Raw genomic sequence first — 14,901 nt, 5'->3', positions numbered from 1 at the left:
ATCTCTAATGGCACACGCCAAGGGTGCCCCCTGTCTCCACTTATTTTTAACCTAATAATGGAACCCTTAGCCGAACACACTAGAACACATTGCAACATAAAAGGATTCACCATTGGCCAGACGGAACATAAAATTAATTTATTTGCAGATGACGTAATATTGATATCTCAGACCCCCTACCTTCCCTGGCTTCGGTACAACTACTATTGAAACGGTTTAGTGCTGTATCTTATTATAAAATTAATGAGCATAAATCCCTTATTTTGGACATGGGCTTGGATGCGACCACTGATAACCTCCTTAGAAACTTGTTCCCCTACTCTTGGGCTGACACTGGTTTACCGTATCTAGGTGTCTATATTACTAGATTCACAAAGTTACTTTTTTACCCGTAACTATGCTGATGTCAAACAAATGCTACTCCGAGAAATGGAAAAGATCTCGAAACATGAATTTTCTTCGGCGGGTCGTCTAGCTTCCTTCAAGATGATGGCTTTACCTAAACTGCTATATGTGTTTCATACACTTCATATCCCTATTCCGTTCTCTTACTTTAATTCGCTGCAATCTGCATTGACACACTTCCTTTGGCAGGGCAAGAAACCACGATGTAACCATGGAAAGTTTATTAAACACAGATTGGTAGGTGGTATGGGGCACATAGATATTAAAGATTACTACTTTGCTACCATCATTTCCCAAACGAAAGAATGGCTCAATACACACCCCAATACCTTATGGGGAGATATCGAGAACACAGTGACACCTGGCGCTAACCTATCCACCTGGTTGTTTAGCACTACCACTAAGTCTCCGCAACTATCCCTATATTCACCTACTATACAAGCCACTGTTAAAACTTGGAGAACACTACATTTCACTAACTGGGGGAATCTTCCCCTGCGACCCATACCCATTCCCCTTGAGACACTGCAATTACTTACTCCCGACCTCCAAATCCCTACGTGGATATCTGCCCTAGCAACCCACACGTCTGAACTTCGCTCCCTGATTAAGACCAATTCACATACACTCATACAACAACAGTCGGCCGCTTGCACGAAGGACTATCTTACGTATTATAGGATAAGACATTGCCTCGCAGCTCACCCATCTTTGGAAAGCTCTTTACCACTGCACATATGGAAGTACCTCTTCCACAATGACCACAACACTAAGGGGATCTCCATAGTATACTCCACCCTACAGGGGAAACATACGTTTTACAAGTCCACCTCTTACAGACTGGGAAACAGATCTTCAGGCACAATTCTCAGATCAACAGTGGCAACAAGCCATTAAGTCTACTTACAATTACACTGCATGTTCCGCACTCTGGGAGCTCACCCAAAAACTTCTCATGAGGTGGTACTTGACACCCCATAGAATGGCCAAATTTAACAAGCAAATGACTCATACCTGCTGGAGAGAATGTAACATGCCTGGCACACTCATGCATATTTTCTGGTCCTGCCCACATATAAAACAAATCTGGTCCAAAGTAGAAACACTACTACATGAAATAATGCACCTCCACATTTCACTTACTCCTCATCTGACGATTCTCAATCTCACCATTAATGATATTCCACTCGACCTACGTTTAATCACCACACACATTCTTTTAGCCACTAAACTCTTAATTGCAAGGAAATGGAAGACTATTGAAGCCCCTACACTGGATGACATTATCATGGTAGTCCAAACTCACTATACATATAAGACTATCCTCTCTAGGGGGAAATACAACCACCTTCGCTTTAAGACTCTCTGGTATCCTTGGAAGTTATGGTTTGACCGCTACCGCAATGTTTGACTAATTCTTTGATTCTGATTCTGGATAATATCACAGCTCTCCTTCCTCTCTTCCTCCCTCCCTCTTCTTCTTCCCCCTCCCCCTTTTTTTTTCTTTTTTTCGATATGTACTTAAATTAACAATATATTGTACCCATTGTACTTACTGTACCTACTGTTTACTTGCATAGTTGTATGTTTGCAAAACTCAATAAAAACTATTTTGAAAAAAAAAAATGGCCTGGTCATTAATAGGGTAAATCCTTCCCGGGCTGAAGTGGTTAAAGTCTATGGGAATCAAAAGTCTCCATTTTGAAGGCTTATATGCAAGTTATTGGCCATAAATAACTTTAACAAGGGGGCCCCAGATCGCTCCCTCCCATGTGAATGAGTAGGGGCATTGTACCCCTGCTCAATCACCAAAAAAGTGTCAACAAGAAATAAAAACACACACACAGTTTTTGACAATTCCTTTATTGAAAATAAAATAAAAAACAATGTATTCCGATGTATATACATTGTCAATCACAACACCCACCGAACATGAAAAAAAAGCTCCGCTCGCAACGACATATGCCGCTGTCTGCCTACTCCGCAGTAGATAGTTCTTGAATTGGTAAGGGGTGGGGCCACCTAGCGATGTCACCTGGTGGCACCGTCCCCTTGTGATGTCACTGATTCAGTGTGTCAGAGACATCATATAGGGTGGTGCCACCAGGTGACATTGCAGATTGTTCCGTACCTTACCTAAGACCTGTTAGACGGCAGAGCAGGCCGTCAGCATGGAGCCTTAGTCGCGGGTGGAGCTTTTTTTACCCGGGTTTGCAGTGGTGTGGTGGGATTCGTGACAATGGATCTACATCAGGGGACATTGCTTTTTTATTTTTAATAAAGGAATTGTTGAAAACTGTGTATGTGTTTTTATTTCACTTTGATGCTTTTTTTTTTGTGAATGTACCCCATACTTATTCCCATGATGGCTGGTATCTGGGGTCCCCCTAGTTAAAAGGGACTTCCATATTTTGTTAAGCTCCCTGCCCGCAGCCCCCCACAACCCCCACCTAGGGTTTTGTGGAAAAGGCTCTTCAACATGGAGACAAGGTGCTTTGGGGTAGTGGGCAGATCCCTCTGCCCCAAAGCACCCCCCAATTTTAAGGTCATGTGGTCTGGTATAGTTCAGGAGAGTGGGGGTGCTCGCACATCCCCCCTCCTTTCCTAGCCTGCAAGGTTGAATCTTCTGATAAGGGTGTGGTATGGATTATGGGGGGGGGGCCCTCACAACATTTTTTCACATTTTTGTATTTCCAGCAATGTTTTATATTGATTCAGCTGTCAGCAGGGGAGCTTGCTGACAGCTGATGACTCATCCGTTGTTAAGGATGCGTCGGGCGGCTTCCTGGCCCACTCCTTAAGAACCAGCTATTTACTGTGCCCTGATCAGGTAAAACCTTTCACCTGACCTCCACAGAGCGCTGTGAATTATGGGACACTTGTCAGGCAAACATCCCAGGCATGAGCACCAAATTAGGGTGTTCGGTGAACGAACGGGTGCTGTTCAGGTGCGAACTGATGCTTCGCCGGAACCGTTCGCCCATCACTAATGTGCATTGTGCAATTCCAACCTGTGTATAATAACTATAAATGTTACTTATCCTGAAAATTTCTACAACACCTATATCCTACACTAGTAAGAGCTATGTACTGTATAAGAACAGCTGCCAGAGGTACAGATCTGATGGGTTTGCAGTTAATCTGTCAGTTATGTTGTGTGTTCTAGGAGACTGCTGTTCTTGTCCATGCAATACTAGATTTAAGAACGTGTTACTTTATAAATAGGACACTTGCTTGTACAAAACACTTGCCTAAATTTAAACAAATGTCAGATGTTGTTAAAGATGGAAAAATTGACCTAGTGCTTCTTTTCTTGCTATACCATATACAGTTTTTTTCTTCTCAAATAAAAAATAAATGGTAATCGGGCTGGCACTATTAACAGTCACCCAACTGTTTGTGCTTGGCATAGATACTAAATACTAATGAGTAACCTACAAAACATATTTTTATGTCACTAATGTATTAACAAATTAATTGTATTAAACTATACTTATGATGGGTTGGATGTCACATATATATAGTATATGCACAAATTACAGCACATACCAGTACTTTTAGTAAAATCACAAATTAAGACTTAGACTCTTAATGGGCAACTCTTTCCGTTTTGATACAGGATAACAATGGATTGCCCAGAATGAACCAAGCAGGAGGAAACACACACATTCCAGCTTTCACTGGCATAGTACATTAACCACTTGACCACTGGGCACTTAAACACCCTTAATAACCAGACCAATTTTCAGCTTTCGGTGCTCTCACATTTTGAATGACAATTACTCAGTCATGCAACACTGGACCTATATGAAATTTTTGTCCTTTTTTTCACACAAATGGAGCTTTCTTTTGGTGGTATTTAATCACCGCTGGGTTTTTTATTTTTTGTGCTATAAAAGAAAAAATACAGAAAATTCTGTAAAAAAATGAATTTTTCTTCATTTCTGTTATAAAATTTAGCAGATTAGTAATTTTTTCTTCATAAATTTTGGCCAAAATTTATACCACTACATATCTTTGGTAAAAATAAGTACAAATTGGTGGATATTATTTGGTCTTTGTGAAAGTTATAGAGTCCACAAGCTATGGTGCCAATATCTGAAAATTGATCACACCTGAAGTACTGACGGCCTATTTCAATTCTTGAGAACCTAACATGCCAGAAAAGAACAAATACCCCCCAAATGACCCCTTTTTGGAAAGAAGACATTCCAAGGTATTTAGTAAGAGGCATGATGAGTTTTTTTGAAGTTGTCATTTTTTCCCACAATTCTTTGCAAAATCAAGATTTTTTTTACTTTTTTTTTTTTTTTCACAAAATTGTCATATTATCAGTTTATTTCTCACACAGCATATGCATACCACAAATTACACCCCAAAACACATTCTGCTATTTCTCCCGTGTACGGCGATACCACATGTGTGAGACTTTTACACAGCGTGGCCACATACAGAGGCCTAACATGCAGGGAGCACCATCAGGCGTTCTGGAGCACCCAGGACAATTCTGACATTTCTCTCCTACATGTAAAAATCATCATTTATTTGCTAGAAAATTGCATCGAATCCCAAAACATTATATATGTTTTTTTAGCAAACACCCTGGAGAATACAATGGTGGTCGTTGCAACTTTTTATCTCGCACGGTATTTGCGCAGCAATTTTTCGAATGCTTTTTTTTGGAAAAAAAACTGTTTTGTGCTTAAAAAAAAAAAAAAACACAGTAAAGTTAGCCCAATTTTTGCATAATGTGAAAGATGAAGTTACACCGAGTAAATCGATACCTAACATGTCACTCTTCAAAATTGCACAGGCTCGTGGAATGGTGCCAAACGTCGCTACTTAAAAATCCCCATAGGCGACGATTTAATTTTTTTCTTACTGGTTATATGTTTTGAGTTACATAGGAGGTCTAGGGCTAGAATTATTGCTCTCGCTCCAACGTACGCAGCGATACCTCACATGTGTGGTTTGAACACCGTTTTCATATGTGGGCGGGACTTACGTATGCGTTCGCTTCTGCATGCGAGCACATGGGGACAGGGGCGCTTTAAAAAAAAAAAAAAAATGTATTGTTCATTTTACTTTATTTATTTTAGTTTGACATTTTTTTCCCCAAAAATAAATTTTTTGATCACTTTTATTCCTATTACAAGGAATGTAAACATCCCTTGTAATAGGAATATGGCATGACAGGTCCTCTTTACAGTGAGATGTGGGGTCAATAAGACCCCGCATCTCACCTCTAAGCTGGGAAGCCTGAAAAAAAAAAAAAAAAAAAAAAGATTCTGGATTTGATAGTATTGGCGAGTCGGTAGAAGCACCGGAGGGCGGCGGGAGGGGGGGGGGGTGTCTATGGCTGGGTATTGCAGGGTATCACCGACTATGGCTGGGTATGGCTGGGTATATCAGAGTATGGCTGGGTATCGCAGAGTATGGCGTTGCAGAGTATGGCATTGCAGAGTATGGCGTTGCAGAGTATGGCAGGATATTGGAGGGTGTTGCAGAGCATTGCAGAGTGTTGCACGGTATTGGCGGGTGTTGCAGAGCATTGCAGAGTGTTGCAGGGTATTGGTGGGTGTTGCAGAGAATTGCAGAGTGTTGCAGAGCATTGCAGAGTGTTGCAGGGTATTGGCGGGTGTTGCAGAGCGTTGCAGAGTGTTGCAGGGTATTGGCGGGCGTTGCAGAGTGTTGCAGGGTATTGGCGGGTGTTGCAGAGCATTGCAGAGTGTTGCAGAGCGTTGCAGGGTATTGCAGAGCGTTGCAGGGTATTGCAGAGCGTTGCAGGGTATTGCAGAGCGTTGCAGACTATTGCAGAGCGTTGCAGACTATTGCAGAGCGTTGCAGGGTATTGCAGAGCGTTGCAGACTATTGCAGAGCGTTGCAGACTATTGCAGAGTGTTGCAGACTATGGCAGACTATGGCAGACTATGGCAGACTATTGCAGACTATTGCAGACTAATGGCAGGGTATTGCAGAGTTTTTGCAGGGAATTGAGGGGTTAATTTTCGGTGAGCAGCGATGTGGGCACTGCAGATGCAGCCCACATCGCTGCTGACACCGATCTCCTCCCCCTCCGCTGTTCCGATCGGTACAGAGAGGGGGAGGGAGGAACCGGCGTCATAACATGACGCCGGTTTGTTTACAAGTGATCACTCCGTCATTTGACGGAGCGATCACGTGGTAAACGGCCGCGACGAGCGGCCGTTTACCGTGATCCGTGATGCGCCGGGTCCTGTGGACCCGGCGGTAACGGATGCTCTCGAGTGCGCGCCCCAGGGGGCGCGCGAGAGCGGAATTCTGGGAGGACGTCATATGACGGCCTCCCACAGTTAAGAAACCGCCCTAAAGCCGTCATTCGGCTATAGGGTGGTTATTAAGTGGTTAAGTCAGATTTTACAGTAGATGACAGAATTAGCTCAAGTCCAACCAAATGAAATAAGTTGTCAGTTCTTTGCAAGTTCAGAATTCAGAAAGGTCTTTAAGCATGCATTTAAAGTGTCATTAAACCTAGACTATGAAAAACTCTCGCTACATGCTATTTAATAGAAAGTTCATACTCACAAAGCCACTGCAGCATTCACTTTGTGTAGAGTGAAATACTGTATACCTGGTTGATCTTGACTTCAGTTGTCCCTTCCATCTCCTCTGTGTTCCCACTGCAGGTAGAGATTGTGTCTTGGTTTTAATATACATCACTATTAAATATATCAGTTGTATTAGCTAATACCTCTGAAGTAAAAAAAACAGCCTTGGATGCAGATGGCATATGAACAAAATGAAAGCTGATGTAAATCATTTTAGACCCTGCCTACACCATATTAATGCACAAAAAAAAATGGATTTTCAATAAAGATTTATAGGGAGCTATAAAACAGTTTTTGATAGTTATAATTTAATTTGAATTGCTCTTCTTAAACTTTTTTCAGGGCTGGCCAGACACAGGCTCATGCAGTAGAGGGCATACATCAGCAAAGTAATAGACACCCCCCCCCCCCCCCGCAAGGATCTTTCCTTGAAGATACCAAAGAACAGCAAAAGATCACCTGACCACATAACAGCACTGCATAAATAAGGTACTTAAAGGATGTTTTAAAAAAAACAACTACAGTGGCAAAATATATATGATTTATGTGAACGAATTATGGCAGTTGACACTTGTTTTGATTTGCCCTGCATATACAGTATCTCACAAAAGTGAGTACACCCCTCAAACTTTTGTAAATATTTTATTATATCTTTTCATGTGACAACACTGAAGAAATGACACTTTGCTACAATGTAAAGTAGTGACTGTACAGCTTGTATAACAGTGTACATTTGCTGTCCCCTCAAAATAACTCAACACACAGCCATTCATGTCTAAACCACAGGCAATAAAAGTGAGTACACCCCTAAGTGAAAATGTCCAAATTGGGCCCAATTAGCCATTTCCTCTCCGTTGTCATGTGACTCATTAGTGTTACAAGGTCTCAGGTGTGAATGGGGAGCAGATGTGTTAACTTCGGTGTTATCACTCTCACTCTCTTATACTGGTCACTGGAAGTTCAACGTGGCACCTCGTGGCAAAGAACTCTCTGAAGATCTGAAAAAAAAATATTTTTGCTCTACATGAAGGTGGCATAGGCTATTAGAAGATTACTAAGACCCTGAAACTAAGCTGCAGCATGGTGCTCAAGACCATACAGTGGTTTAACAGGACAGGTTCCACTCAGAACAGGCCTCGCCATGGTCGACCAAAGAAGTTGAGTGCGCATGTTCAGCGTCATATCCAGAGATTGTCTTTGCGAAATAGATGTATGAGTGCTGCCAGCATTACTGAAGAGTAGTGATGGCCGAACGGTTCGCCCGGCGGTCGTTTCGCGGCGAATTTCCGACTTTCGCCGTCCGCGGGTTCGAACGCCTTTTTCCGTCGTTCGCCCCGGCGGACTTACGTGTTTAATGTATACAAGAACTTTAACCTTTCGTGACACGTTTATCATGTGTTACAGGACAACCAATTGAGACATGACAGCTCATGGACACTTGGACATTCCCCCTAACCTATAAATACACCCGATCCGGTGGCCATTTTACATTCTTTCTTCTGTCACTGTAGGGAAAGGATCCTGTGTGGAGTAGGGACAGAGAAAACGCTAGCTATTTGGTACACAAAAGTTCTTTTCAGGACTGGTATAGGTGTTAGGTCAGCAGCCTGAGTTTCTTTTGTCAGTTTAGATAAAGGGACAGAGCGCTGTATGCTGCTATTTTAGGGACAGCTCAGCCAGATTAGTCTTTCTTCATCATCATCATCATCATCATCATTAGCTGTTACTATCAGGTCCACAAAAGAGCTGTTCCAGCTAATCGTTCCAGCCTACTCTTTTTTGCCAATTTGTATAGGGACAGGCAGGAAGCAGTGTGTCAGGCAGTGAGGATAATTTTAAAGACTTGCTGTTACTATTAGTTCCACAAAGGTTCTTTTCAGGACTGGTATCAGTGGTATGGTAATAGGCTTGTACACGTATAATATTCTTTCTTCCAAATATAGAAAGAATATTATACTTGACTGCTGCCCTTCTGCTGCAGTCTGCTAATCATTCACAACTCACTTGTTCCACAAAGCTCTTTATCAGGACTGGTAACTTGGTCTGTCTAGGGTGCTACGGTACATAGGCTTGGGTGCGGTACAGTCTGCTGTTCTGTAAGGACCGCTATCGGTCCACAATACATAGGGTTGCCGTGCACTACTGCTGACCGCTGCCCTATACTGCAGCAGTCCTTCATTGGTATAGGGACTGACGTACAGTCTGCTAATCACTAACACACAACCTGCTTGGTCCACAAAAGTTCTTATAAGGACTGGTAACTTGGTATAGGGTGCTACGGTACATAGGCCTGAGTGCGTTACAGTCTGCTGTTCTGTAAGGACCGCTATCGGTCCACAATACATAGGGTTGCCGTGCACTACTGCTGACCGCTGCCCTATACTGCAGCAGTCCTTCATTGGTATAGGGACTGACGTACAGTCTGCTAATCACTAACACACAACCTGCTTGGTCCACAAAAGTTCTTATAAGGACTGGTAACTTGGTATAGGGTGCTACGGTACATAGGCCTGAGTGCGTTACAGTCTGCTGTTCTGTAAGGACCGCTATCGGTCCACAATACATAGGGTTGCCGTGCACTACTGCTGACCGCTGCCCTATACTGCAGCAGTCCTTCAGCGGTATAGGGACTGACGCACAGTCTGCTAAACACTAACACACAACCTGCTTGGTCCACAAAAGTTTTTATAAGGACTGGTAACTTGGTATAGGGTGCTACGGTACATAGGCCTGAGTGCAGTACAGTCTGCTGTTCTGTAAGGACCGCTATCGGTCCACAATACATAGGGTTGCCGTGCACTACTGCTGACCGCTGCCCTATACTGCAGCAGTCCTTCATTGGTATAGGGACTGACGTACAGTCTGCTAATCACTAACACACAACCTGCTTGGTCCACAAAAGTTCTTATAAGGACTGGTAACTTGGTATAGGGTGCTACGGTACATAGGCCTGAGTGCGTTACAGTCTGCTGTTCTGTAAGGACCGCTATCGGTCCACAATACATAGGGTTGCCGTGCACTACTGCTGACCGCTGCCCTATACTGCAGCAGTCCTTCATTGGTATAGGGACTGACGTACAGTCTGCTAATCACTAACACACAACCTGCTTGGTCCACAAAAGTTCTTATAAGGACTGGTAACTTGGTATAGGGTGCTACGGTACATAGGCCTGAGTGCGTTACAGTCTGCTGTTCTGTAAGGACCGCTATCGGTCCACAATACATAGGGTTGCCGTGCACTACTGCTGACCGCTGCCCTATACTGCAGCAGTCCTTCAGCGGTATAGGGACTGACGCACAGTCTGCTAAACACTAACACACAACCTGCTTGGTCCACAAAAGTTTTTATAAGGACTGGTAACTTGGTATAGGGTGCTACGGTACATAGGCCTGAGTGCAGTACAGTCTGCTGTTCTGTAAGGACCGCTATCGGTCCACAATACATAGGGTTGCCGTGCACTACTGCTGACCGCTGCCCTATACTGCAGCAGTCCTTCATTGGTATAGGGACTGACGTACAGTCTGCTAATCACTAACACACAACCTGCTTGGTCCACAAAAGTTCTTATAAGGACTGGTAACTTGGTATAGGGTGCTACGGTACATAGGCCTGAGTGCGTTACAGTCTGCTGTTCTGTAAGGACCGCTATCGGTCCACAATACATAGGGTTGCCGTGCACTACTGCTGACCGCTGCCCTATACTGCAGCAGTCCTTCAGCGGTATAGGGACTGACGCACAGTCTGCTAAACACTAACACACAACCTGCTTGGTCCACAAAAGTTTTTATAAGGACTGGTAACTTGGTATAGGGTGCTACGGTACATAGGCCTGAGTGCAGTACAGTCTGCTGTTCTGTAAGGACCGCTATCGGTCCACAATACATAGGGTTGCCGTGCACTACTGCTGACCGCTGCCCTATACTGCAGCAGTCCTTCATTGGTATAGGGACTGACGTACAGTCTGCTAATCACTAACACACAACCTGCTTGGTCCACAAAAGTTCTTATAAGGACTGGTAACTTGGTATAGGGTGCTACGGTACATAGGCCTGAGTGCGTTACAGTCTGCTGTTCTGTAAGGACCGCTATCGGTCCACAATACATAGGGTTGCCGTGCACTACTGCTGACCGCTGCCCTATACTGCAGCAGTCCTTCATTGGTATAGGGACTGACGTACAGTCTGCTAATCACTAACACACAACCTGCTTGGTCCACAAAAGTTCTTATAAGGACTGGTAACTTGGTATAGGGTGCTACGGTACATAGGCCTGAGTGCGTTACAGTCTGCTGTTCTGTAAGGACCGCTATCGGTCCACAATACATAGGGTTGCCGTGCACTACTGCTGACCGCTGCCCTATACTGCAGCAGTCCTTCAGCGGTATAGGGACTGACGCACAGTCTGCTAAACACTAACACACAACCTGCTTGGTCCACAAAAGTTTTTATAAGGACTGGTAACTTGGTATAGGGTGCTACGGTACATAGGCCTGAGTGCAGTACAGTCTGCTGTTCTGTAAGGACCGCTATCGGTCCACAATACATAGGGTTGCCGTGCACTACTGCTGACCGCTGCCCTATACTGCAGCAGTCCTTCATTGGTATAGGGACTGACGTACAGTCTGCTAATCACTAACACACAACCTGCTTGGTCCACAAAAGTTCTTATAAGGACTGGTAACTTGGTATAGGGTGCTACGGTACATAGGCCTGAGTGCGTTACAGTCTGCTGTTCTGTAAGGACCGCTATCGGTCCACAATACATAGGGTTGCCGTGCACTACTGCTGACCGCTGCCCTATACTGCAGCAGTCCTTCATTGGTATAGGGACTGACGTACAGTCTGCTAATCACTAACACACAACCTGCTTGGTCCACAAAAGTTCTTATAAGGACTGGTAACTTGGTATAGGGTGCTACGGTACATAGGCCTGAGTGCGTTACAGTCTGCTGTTCTGTAAGGACCGCTATCGGTCCACAATACATAGGGTTGCCGTGCACTACTGCTGACCGCTGCCCTATACTGCAGCAGTCCTTCATTGGTATAGGGACTGACGTACAGTCTGCTAATCACTAACACACAACCTGCTTGTTCCACAAAAGTTCTTATAAGGACTGGTAACTTGGTATAGGGTGCTACGGTACATAGGCCTGAGTGCGTTACAGTCTGCTGTTCTGTAAGGACCGCTATCGGTCCACAATACATAGGGTTGCCGTGCACTACTGCTGACCGCTGCCCTATACTGCAGCAGTCCTTCATTGGTATAGGGACTGACGTACAGTCTGCTAATCACTAACACACAACCTGCTTGTTCCACAAAAGTTCTTATAAGGACTGGTAACTTGGTATAGGGTGCTACGGTACATAGGCTTGAGTGCGGTACAGTCTGCTGTTCTGTAAGGACCGCTATCGGTCCACAATAGATAGGGTTGACGTGCACCACTGCTGACCGCTGCCCTATACTGCAGCAGTCCTTCAGCGGTATAGGGACTGACGTACAGTCTGCTAAACACTAATACACAACCTGCTTGGTCCACAAAAGTTCTTATAAGGACTGGTAACTTGGTATAGGGTGCTACGGTACATAGGCTTGAGTGCGGTACAGTCTGCTGTTCTGTAAGGACCGCTATAGGTCCACAATAGATAGGGTTGACGTGCACCACTGCTGACCGCTGCCCTATACTGCAGCAGTCCTTCAGCGGTATAGGGACTGACGTACAGTCTGCTAAACACTAATACACAACCTGCTTGGTCCACAAAAGTTCTTATAAGGACTGGTAACTTGGTATAGGGTGCTACGGTACATAGGCTTGAGTGCGGTACAGTCTGCTGTTCTGTAAGGACCGCTATAGGTCCACAATAGATAGGGTTGACGTGCACCACTGCTGACCGCTGCCCTATACTGCAGCAGTCCTTCAGCGGTATAGGGACTGACGTACAGTCTGCTAAACACTAATACACAACCTGCTTGGTCCACAAAAGTTCTTATAAGGACTGGTAACTTGGTATAGGGTGCTACGGTACATAGGCTTGAGTGCGGTACAGTCTGCTGTTCTGTAAGGACCGCTATAGGTCCACAATAGATAGGGTTGACGTGCACCACTGCTGACCGCTCACCTATACTGCAGCAGTCCTTCAGCGGTATAGGGACTAAGAGTTTTGTCACAGGGTCATTTAAAAAATGACATGCAGAGGAAGAGGCAGGCCCTTCCGCAGGGGTGGTAGGGGTAGGGCAGGAGCAACAGGCTTGAGCCAAAGTGGGAAGTTGCAGAAGGTGCGTTCAATTACTTTAAAGGATGCACCAGACTTGGTTGAGTGGCTCGCTCAGCCTTACTCTTCTGCACCCTCCTCATCCTCTCGATCTGCACCCTCTTCTTCACTCTCTGCTATGTGCACCCCCAAAGACACTACCACCAACAACACGACCACCACCACCACCACCACATACCTTCCGCTTGAGTCACTGGAATTATTTTCCGATCCATATCAAGAGGACATTTCTGATGCGCAGCCACTCTTGGTATTGGATCAGGAAGAGGAGGTAGCAACAAGCGCTACTCAGCAGTCTGACGCCAGTACCCAGATCAGCCCAAGGAGGAGGTTGGTCCCCGGTGTTGCTGCCTACTCTACTTATAGCGGTGGGGAAGGTGACGTTGATGATGACGTGTCTAGTGATGTCACGTGGGTGCCCACAAGAGAGGAAGAGGAGGGGAGTTCAGAGGGAGATATGGACCAGCAGATAGGGAGGAGAAGCAGCAATGACTTACATTGCACAGCAGGGACAAAGCAGACTGCAAATGTATCAGGAGCGAGTCATCGACCATGTACGGTCACATCTGGCGCTCCCAGGACACCGGCACATGGCTCCGCAGTGTGGGCTTTTTTTAACGTGTCCGCTGCTGACAATAGCGTTGCCATCTGCAATCTTTGCAGTCAACGCGTTAGTCGCGGTAAGCCCAATACTCACCTAGGGACGACCGCCTTAAGAAGGCACATGAGCAGCCATCACCGAGCCCAGTGGGAGCAACGGAACACACAAAGCCACACTGCAGGCTCTCACCGTCCAGCCTCGTCTTCTACTTCTCCTTCTCCTCTCTCCTCACAATTGTCCTCCACTCCACCTTCCATCACGCCAAGCTCACATTTTTCTGCAAAAAGGCAGGCTTCCGTGGGCCTAATGTTTGAGCGTAAAAAAATGATGACGCCGGATAACCCTCTTGCCCAACGGTTGGCGGCTGGCTTGTCAGAACTCATAGCCCGCCAACTACTGCCATATAAACTGGTGGACTCGGAGGCCTTTCGCAAATTTGTGGCCATTGGAACACCACAATGGAAGGTCCCAGGAAGGAAGTATTTCTCAGAGAAGGGCATCCCAGAGCTATATGGCCATGTTCAGCGGCAAGTGAATGTATCTCTGGCACACAGTGTCGGTGCCAAGATACATCTGACCACAGACACGTGGTCTAGCAAACACGGGCAGGGAAGGTATATCAGTTTTACTGCCCACTGGGTGAACCTTCTGACGGCCGTCAAGCATGTAACCCGTGGCACCCGTGTAGATTTGGTTTTACCGCCACGGATTGCATGCAGGCCTGACTCTTCTTCTCCTCCTCCTACTCCATCCTCCTCCCTCTCCTCCTCAGCTGCCTCCTCCTTTTCCGCTGCTAGCGTCTCTTCCACTGCACCGCCCAAGCTCCCCAGAACCTATTCCACATGCCAGGTGAGACGTTGCCATGCCGTGCTGCGTCTGTTGTGCCTGGAAGCAAAGAGCCACACTGGCCCGGCACTCCTTTCAGCTTTGCGTTCACAGGCAGATGAGTGGCTAACACCGCTCAATTTGACAGTTGGTAAAGTGGTGTGTGACAACGGTGCCAATCTGCTTAGCGCATTGAAACAGGGCAAAATCACG

This window comes from Lithobates pipiens, unplaced genomic scaffold (genome assembly GCF_037356315.1).
Source record: "Lithobates pipiens isolate NorthernLeopardFrog02 unplaced genomic scaffold, aLitPip1_a1.2 Scaffold_3, whole genome shotgun sequence".
In the NCBI taxonomy this organism is placed as follows: Eukaryota; Metazoa; Chordata; class Amphibia; order Anura; family Ranidae; genus Lithobates; species Lithobates pipiens.
Note: the sequence above shows the minus strand (reverse complement) of the source record.